Source organism: Erpetoichthys calabaricus, chromosome 9 (assembly GCF_900747795.2).
Source record: "Erpetoichthys calabaricus chromosome 9, fErpCal1.3, whole genome shotgun sequence".
NCBI lineage: Eukaryota > Metazoa > Chordata > Cladistia > Polypteriformes > Polypteridae > Erpetoichthys > Erpetoichthys calabaricus.
In genome coordinates, this window is record NC_041402.2 from 35835435 (window position 1) to 35843064 (window position 7630).

The window sequence follows — 7630 nt, forward strand, 5'->3', positions numbered from 1 at the left end:
TGTGAGCGTATGAATGTTCGTGAGCATCGTGGCCATGCACTTCTCATCTGGCTGCTGCCACACGTCTGGTAGTTAAAGCCACTTCTCTCCCCATCACTTGCTCACCAAAGTGCACAGTTGTTAACCTTTAGATGCGGACACAGGCTCGGGAAACTCAAAACAGAAAGACGGTCTACTGCCAAAGGAGGAGTTGGGGGAGATGAAGCACATCAACACACACAGCTACCTGCTGGCCGTGTAGCATTATGACAAAGAAAACACATGGAGATTACCTCATGTACAGTGAGGAACAGAAGTATTTGAACACCCTGCGATTTTGCAAGTTCTCCCACTTAGAAATCATGGAGGGGTCTGAAGTTCACATTGTAGGTGCATTCCCACTGTGAGAGACAGAATGTAAAAAAAGAAATTGAGGAAATCCCTCTGTATGATTTGTATTGCACTGCTGCACATAAGTATTTGAACACCTGGCAATCAGCAAGAATTCTGGCTCTCAAAGACCTCTTACTCTGCCATTAAGAAGTCCACCTCTACTCCACTTAGTAATCTTAATTAGTAGCACCTGTCCACCCCACAGTCAGTCAGACTCCAACTACTACCATGGGCAAGACCACAGAGCTGTCAAAAGACACCAGAGACAAAATTGTGGACCTCCACAAGGCGGGAAAGGGCTACGGGGCAATTGCCAAGCAGCTTGGTGAAAAATAGACCAACTGTTGGAGCAATTGTCAGAAAATGGAAGAGGTTAAAGATGACTGTCAGTCTCCCTCGGACTGGGGCTCCACTGGGGCAAGATCTCACCTCGTGGGGTATCACAGATGATAAGAAAGGTGAGGAATCAGCCCAGAACTACATGGGAGGAGCTGGTCAATGACATGAAGAGAGCTGGGACCACAGTTTCAAAGGTCACTGTCGGTAGAACACTATGCCATCATGGTTTCAAATCACGCATTGCATGGAAGGTTCCCCTGCTCAAGTCACCACATGTCCAGGCCCGTCTGAAGTTTGTCAATGACCATCTGGATGATCCAGAAGAGGCTTGGGAGAAAGTCATGTGGTCAGATGAGACCAACTTTTTGGTCTAAACTTAACTCGCCGTGTTTGGAGGAAAAAGGAGTTGCATCCCAAGAACACCATCCCTACTGTGAAACATGGGGGTGGAAACATCATGCTTTGGGGGTGCTTTTCTGCGAAGGGGACAGGACGACTGCACTGTATTAAGGAGAGGATGAATGGAGCCATGTATTGTGAGATTTTGAGCAACAACCTCCTTCCCTCAGTCAGAGCTCTGAAGATGGGTCGTGGCTGGGTGTTCCAACATGACAATGACCCGAAGCACACAGCCAGGATAACCAAGGAGTGGCTCCGTAAGAAGCATATCAAGGTTCTGGAGTGGCCTAGCCAGTCTCCAGACCTAAATCCAATCGAAAATCTTTGCAGGGAGCTGAAACTCCGTGTTGCTCAGTGCCAGCCCCGGAACCTGACAGATCTAGAGGAGATCTGTGTGGAGGAGTGGGCCAAAATCCCTGTTGCAGTGTGTGCAAACCTGGTCAAGAACTACGGGAAACGTTTGACCTCTGTAATTGCAAACAAAGGCTTCTGTACCAAATATTAACACTGATTTTCTCAGGTGTTCAAATACTTATGTGCAGCAGTGCAATACAAAGAAATTCTGTACAAATCATACAATGTGATTTCCTGAATTTCTTTTTTACATTCTGTCTCTCACAGTGGGAATGAACCTACAATGTGAACTTCAGACCCCTCCATGATTTCTAAGTGGGAGAACTTGCAAAATTGCAGGGTGTTCAAATACTTCTGTTCCTCACTGTATGCATGCAGACGTCTTCATGGACGTTACAGTGACCACCAAACAGAGCGGGTCTGACCTAACGACACACCAATTCTTGTGCTGCTCCCAAATACGCTGAACATGTCATTTAGATGTTCACTTGGTGAGCCCCCAGGCTGAGGACTACAAAGTCAACTGGAGTCGGTGAAGCCGGACTGGACTGGAGGTGGGGTTCAGGGGCTGTAAAAAAGACCCTCGACATTTCGAGTTTGCTATTCAACTAAGCATCTGCTGATCTCAGAACATCCACATCCAAGAATTACTGACTTGCAGAAAGCTGGAAAGGGCCACGATGTCATTTCAAAGAATTTCCAAATGTGTGTAAATGGAGGTGATTTAGGACTATGGCTGCACTTCACAGCCAAGAAGACCCGATTGGCACAATGCAGAGGAAGAAAAAACTCACAAGGAAACACTCGACGGGCCAACATCTCAGTTCACGGGTCTACCACCCACAAAACATTGAACAGGTATGGTGCCCAGAGCAGGACATCAAGAAAAAGGCCACCACTCTCAGACACAACACAAAGCCCACCTTGTCACTCTGCAACAGAATTGGGAAAAAGTCTTGTGGAACAATGAAAACAAGGCTGAATTGTTTGAACAGCATGTGTGGCATAACAAGGGCACTGCCTGCCAGCGGTGAACTACAGTGGAGGGAGCTCCATGGCATCTCGGCAAATGGACAGTTTGCCATCATTGGGTTTATCCTACAGGATAATGCTAGGGCAGCTGCCCACCAGCTGAAGATCAGCAGGTGCTGGGTGACACATCAATGTCGATCTACTACAGAACGACTTCAAAAGAAGGAGTGGCACAGTCAGAGCCCAGAGAGGAGCCATTCACACCAGACCTACGAGCGGACAGCTGAGCTGCAGCAGTTCTGTCATGAAGAATGGTCCAGAATTCCTGCTGCGTTGTGCAGGTCTGATCTGCAGGCGCTAAGGAGGTCTGGCCAGTCATCAACGCCCCCACTTGTGTTTCAAACAGCACCCTGTGAACATCTAATGGGTTTGTTCAATAAAGCCATGAAAGACTAGGATTGTGTGCCCACGATGAAGACCACACCACATTTTACCACCAAATAAAGCAGAAAGCCAAGTCATTCCTAGGATTCCCGTCCTTTGTCACGTCACTGCAATTAAATTGAACAACAGCCTGTCATGGACCCTGGCACAGAACAACAGCAGGTCCTTGCTATGACTGGCCCCTTATTTTGATCCTTGCCATTTAAAGTCCCCTTTTGTCTTTATTCTTTGTATGATAGCAAAAATAAAAATGAGGCACAAAACAAAACCAGCTTGAAAGATAAAATGGGCAACCCCTCAAAAGCTGCTGGCTGACTCTTAGTGCTGATCTTTATCTGTTTGCAGTTCTTGGTCACCAAAAACCTTCATGTTTAGTGCTTCACGAGCTGTGCCATCCATCCAAGATATCCACGTAGCCCTCGGCCATAACGTCTGCAGTGCACACGTCTCTGCTCTTTGCCAATTGGTATGGGATTTGTAAAAGCAGTGGTAAATGTTTATGATGCGCCATCTGTTGGAATGACAAGTGCAATGCATTTCATTACTAAAAATCCATTGGATTCATTACTCAGACCACTGTGTCTTCAACTAAGTGGCAATGGCAGATAAATCCAACCTGCTTAAGCTGATAACACACAAACAGCCGGACTGGGCCCAGCATTCAATGCCCCACCGACCGGGGGGTCTGCAATTCTGCTCATGTGAACAAAACCAATCTCCGTGGACGCCAGACACAGAAGAGAGCAGCCTGACACTCGACAGCATTTCCAAATGCCCAGCAGTTCAGTCCTCAGTAAGCCAAATGGCCTACAAACGGTGGAAAGTCCATCCTGCTGCTGCTCTCCTGAGCAAGAGCAGAGGATGTGGTGCTGGAGAAGGAGAAGGTGAAGGCTGAGAGAACAAAGGGCCTGCAGAAACCTCTGGGACTTGACAAGTCTGGGGTCCTAGGGTCACAGGGTCCTTACCGTCACATGCAGACATTTCTGTGAAATTTGTACTTTCAAATGCTAATCAACATGCAGCACGTCACCCGTCAGCAGCACCATGAGCAGTGTGTCCACTGGAAGAAGGAAAGAAAAAGAACAAGATGGAGTTGTGGAACTACTGCTGGTGCCAGCGTGCCTGGAGTTGGCAGACCACCTGTTGTGGGCACAAAATGCTGTGTCTGGAGGGGTGAAGGCAGCACTGGGCACCAAAAGCTTGTGAAGCACCTTTGGAGATATACAGGGTCACAGGGTCGGAGGCTAAGGCTCAGGGCCTGTCTAAACGAGGAGTTCAGTACTGAGCAGAAGACGTCCAGGGTGTGTGTGTGTGTGTGATCTGCTAGTCTAGGATTGGGACTTCACTGAAGAGCAGACCACATATTCACGAGTTGAAGGCATGCAGGTATCTCCAAAGAGTTCACAAGCTTTCTTGATTGACTGAAGTGGAAATAAAATGGCCAACAGAGTGCGAACAATAATGGTGGGTCTCCACTTTGTGGGTTTACAGATCAACTTGTGAATAAAGAAAGACACCAGCGTGACGGGACGGTTCTAGTTAAGGGTTGGGTGAGGTTTGCACCGCCATTCTTCATCTGTGGACACATTTTAATCTCGTGCCACGTCCACAAGCCACAAACACTCAGTAAACCCCCAACTCCCTTATTGTCCCCACTGTGCAATGTAAACACGAGGATGGTGTGTGTCACCTAAGAGGTTTGCTAGTCAACTCGTCCAGGTAGACACCAAAAGACCCCCCAAATCATTTGACTGCAGCTATGAGAAGAAGCTGAAAATACAGCACTGGAGGAAGACGAGGTGACAATGACATTGTGCTGTAGCAATGCCAACAACAACTTGGCACCTGTCACAAACCGTCAGCAGCACAACATCAGAATCCCAGAAAGCACAACAAGCCTTCTGCAGATATCACTGGGGGGACTGCACTTAAAATACAAAATCTGCAAACTTTCCCCTTGGCAGGGAATTCTAAAACTAACGTGCTAACTCTGTTGTTCAAAAATGGTGGATCAGTGGAAAAAAGCTGAGCTGATGATAGAGCGATAGATCAGGGTCACCAACTCCGGTCCTGGAGGGCCGCAGTGGCTGCAGGTGTTCATGCTGACCCTTTTCTTAATTAAGGTCCTGTTCCTGCTGCTAATGAACTTCTTCTGAATTCATTTTAATTGACCTGCTCTTGAAGACTCCGACCCCTCAATTGTTTCTTTTTCCTTAATTAGCAGCCAAACAACAACGAGACACAAAATGAGCCAAAACAGGACCAGCAAACTGTGAGCATCATACAATATCTGACGGTAAAGAAAGGTGAAGGTCTCAGGAATGTTGGTCTGCTCAGGTCAACAAAACATTTTAACAGAAAAGAGAAAATCAAGAATTTCAGAAATGTCTGCTATTGGACAATGAGAGCAGAAACAGGCCAAGGAATTAAAGAACGAGTTTAATTAACGACGAGAAAGCGGCACCTAATTAAGTAGATGGTTGGAGTTTGAGGCCCTCACTTCGTTGGTCTTCTGTTGCCTCCCGCACTTCACATTTCATTTCTGTTTGGGTGCCATTTAAGGAAAGAAATGCAGCGAGAGGAACAAATCTTAAAAAACAAGTCAATTAAAATGAATTCACAAGAAGTTAATTAGCAGCACAAGCCGGGCACTCGTTAAGAAAACCTGCAGCCACAGATAACGTGGACAGGCCAAGCGTAACCGAAATCACTCCGGCGTTTGTATACACTGCACTTGTCACGTCTGGCTCAACGGTCCCATACGGTTTATGGATTGTGGGAAATGCAACATGACACTCGCTCAGTGAAGAACACTACGAGACAGCACCAAAGAACACACTGCTCAGGCGTGAAGACGTTTATAAGTCAGAGACCACACAATGCAGGCTGACGACGTGGACCTCCATGGTCAGGGCAGGTCCTATGGCCCCTGGGATGGACTTGTTGGGAGATCCACACGGCCTGGAGCTGACATAGGTCAATCAAATCCAAAGGCACCTTCCTCTTCTCATTCCTAACACTTTATACGAGTGCTGGGAGCAAACTAGTAACACGCAAGACCCTGAAGGGCCGAGGGCCGCTTCCACACACGGCTTACTGTAAGAGGAAGAGGACACCTGGGAGCTATGAAGAGTTCCTCAAGCGTTCATTTTCCTTTATTTAAGAAGGCACTGGGTCATTGACTGGGTACACCACCCTGGGGGTCCACAGTGGGTGCAGAACCAGGTTCCTAGTTTGAAGCCAGGCCTGGCAGATCAAGACACTTGGCAGGTTAATGATTTGGCTTACTGAGGTTTTCGTTTCTCTAAGCCAAGTCTGTACCTCTCGCCCTGCCCTGTGCCCTCTTGTGTTAACACTGAGCCTTCGTGATTCATTTGTCATGTCCAGCTCATTATTAACTGAAAACTGACCACTCAAACGTTAATACAGCTGTTTAAAGCTAAAGTGGGCAATTAAAGGTAAATTGTAACAAAGGAGGGGATTTAAACAAACCCCCAAAATCGTATTACTGGAGTAGGAAATAAGTGGGTTTAATTAAACAACGGGATCAAGCAAAAACCTGCAGGCTGAAGGACTTTTAAAGTGCAGACCTGTGGACGCTTCATGCTGCCCACCGTCAGCGGTGAGGTTAGGGTCCGAGACTTCGTTTAGGCCGTTTGCCTCCATTTTAAACTGAAGTTTCTAGATTTCAGGCTAAAACAAACAAACACTTCGCTCACTGCAGCAGCACTTCAGCCATTGGGCTCTTCAGATAGCAGTGGGCCCTACGATGCCTGGGGGCTTTACTCCCCCCACACTCCCGTTATTTTGAACCGAAGTTCTTGAATGTGTTGCTTCAACCCACCGCGGTGTGCAATCTCCACCCATCAAGAGTGAAGCCCCTCACAGAAATCAGCTTGACGTTGAGACTTTGTACTTTATTTCAAAAATCATTTTAAGAATTTTCATTTTATTCCGTTAACCACAAATGATAAAGAAATGGAGAGATGCAAAAAGGGATTGTTAACAGTGAACTCCGCACTACCGGCCTCATCCCAATAAAAATAAAATGTACTCTTGTAGGACTTTTTGATCCCACAGACTCGGTCCTGGGACCCCCACTGGCTGACGGTTTTTGTTCCAACAGCTTCTGTTTTTAATTGAACTCCGGGGCTAATGAAGTGATGTGATATTGGCCAAGTTCTGTGTTTAGAGAACAATACAGAAATTAGAAAACTAAGTTTGACAAAAATATATATCTATATTAAAATGCACCAAGCAGTTACATAGGAATGATGTCTTTTTTCTTTTTAACAGTATTTTCATCTTGATTTTCATTCTACTTTTCCAGGTCTTCTAATTGTTTCATTAATCCATTATTTACTAATTAGTGGGTCTGACGCTAAAGTACTTGCAGCCTTTGATTATTTCGTGTTGTTTGCCTGCGTGTCTGCTCTGCTCGTTTTAAATTGTCATTAATAAGATACGACAAAGGGGGGAAAACTGCACAGAGAAAGGGCAAAGTATAATGAAATCAACATTTGAGAGTTAAGCATTTAAATCTATAGCAAAAGCAGAAATATTTCTAAACTAATCATTTAGCCCGTTACAATAACGGGCGCTAGAACAGTAGTGCATGAACATTAGTAGGAACAGTCTACAGTATATTAAATGGCAAGGGACTTTGACCTCATTCTTTTTGTTGGTCGTATTTTTCTTTCTTTCAGCCTTTCTTTTGTTGATGTTGACTTGCTGAGCTGACCGTTCTTTG